Source organism: Arachis ipaensis, chromosome B03 (genome assembly GCF_000816755.2).
Source record: "Arachis ipaensis cultivar K30076 chromosome B03, Araip1.1, whole genome shotgun sequence".
In the NCBI taxonomy this organism is placed as follows: domain Eukaryota; kingdom Viridiplantae; phylum Streptophyta; class Magnoliopsida; order Fabales; family Fabaceae; genus Arachis; species Arachis ipaensis.
This window is the reverse complement of record NC_029787.2, coordinates 17653174-17654879: the sequence shown is the minus strand read 5'-3', so window position 1 is coordinate 17654879 and position 1706 is coordinate 17653174.

Genomic DNA, 1706 nt, shown 5'->3' with positions numbered 1-1706 from the left:
ACAAAATATTAAATAAATAAAAATTAAAAAAATGATTAATTATTGGTTGAAACAAGTGAATTCTCAATATTTTTCTTCAGTTCTAATTGCAACTACAATATTATTGCCCCGAGTATTATTAACATTTTTAGTGGCAATTGCTTATTTTAGGTATGCGTTTTTCCATTTAAAATCAGCGATGAAGACTGCAAAAGTCATCTCAATTTGAGAAAGGAGTAATGTATTGACATTTTGAGTACTGATAGATTATTGTAGAATGGTTAAAAATAGAGGTGCATATTATTCGGATCGGTTCAAAGATTCAGTCCGAATCCGAATTTTTTGAGGTTAATTTTATGTGATTTTAATTTTAAAAATTTAAAATTCAGTAAAAATTTTAAAAATAAACTTAGTCATTATTTAAAATTAGATCTGAATCAAGGTAAATAAGATTTTGTTCGATCCATGTGTATCTTAGAGAAATTAAAAAAAGTATATATATTTTAAATTAATCTTTTGACATAAAATTTATCAAGATCCGATTTTAGTGTGATTCGAAAGTAGTGTGATTTTACCGGGTTTAGAACCCGATAAAAATATCAAAAATAGACTCGGTCATTATTTAAAGTCAATTCAATGAATATTTATTTTCTTACAATAGTGACATATTCTTTTTATACTCTTATCTAGGTTTTTATACATATACAATAAGAGTTGAGACATGAGAGAGTGAACTTAATATACTTTGTTCAAACTCCAGGTCTATTCAATATCCGTTCAAAGGCTATGTCTCAATACATCTCAAGAATTAAACTCTAAATTTAAATTTATAAAAATTCTGATATTATATTAAAAAATTATTTCTTTTAAATTTAAATTAAAAAATATATAAATGGTTATATTTTTAAAAACGAATGGTGAAACTTTGACACTAAAAAGATGATTTGTGCATTATTAATAATTGACATGTATAGATAGGTATAGCCTTAATAGGTTTGGATTGAGGAAATTTGAAGTATGTAGTAGAGTAGAGGAGCATGCAAATTATTGTCCCCTATGGGGCGAGTTGTTTTAGAATATATTCGTTAAAAGATTAATTGTTTTGTTGTGGATGTCGTTGGGGTTGTGTAAACGTCTGAAAGATAGAGAAAGCGGTGGATTTTGGATCAATCCAACCTCTGATCTCATCCTTCATTTACCCGTCATCACATTCATATGTTATCACTCTTGCCAGTTGCCAACAATTCTGAGACACACTACTAAATTTTGTGTGATATTGAAATATTTGTACGTTTCTTTAGTTTGTTATTTTAGAAAGTTCCAGGAAGCAACATTTAGTGGAAAAATATATATAGAACATATATTATATTGGATTGATTGCTATATAATTATTTCTCTTAATTTTAACAAAGACAACAATACAAGGACACGAAGATTTTCCAAATTTAATAGCTTAGTAAAATGTCAGTAATTCTAGGGTAAAATTATTAAGAAAAAAAATACAGTTTTATAACTAGAGTATTCACTATTGAATATGATGATTAATTTTCTGGTAGTTGATAAATACTTTAATTGATGAAAAAATTAGTTCAAAATCATGTTTTGAATTTCATATATACCAACTCATTTTTAAAACTTTATAATTAAGGAGTGTTGTCCTCTTTGTTAATTAAATAATTTTTTATTTTTTATTTTATTTTATATTATTTTTAATAATAAATTAATTT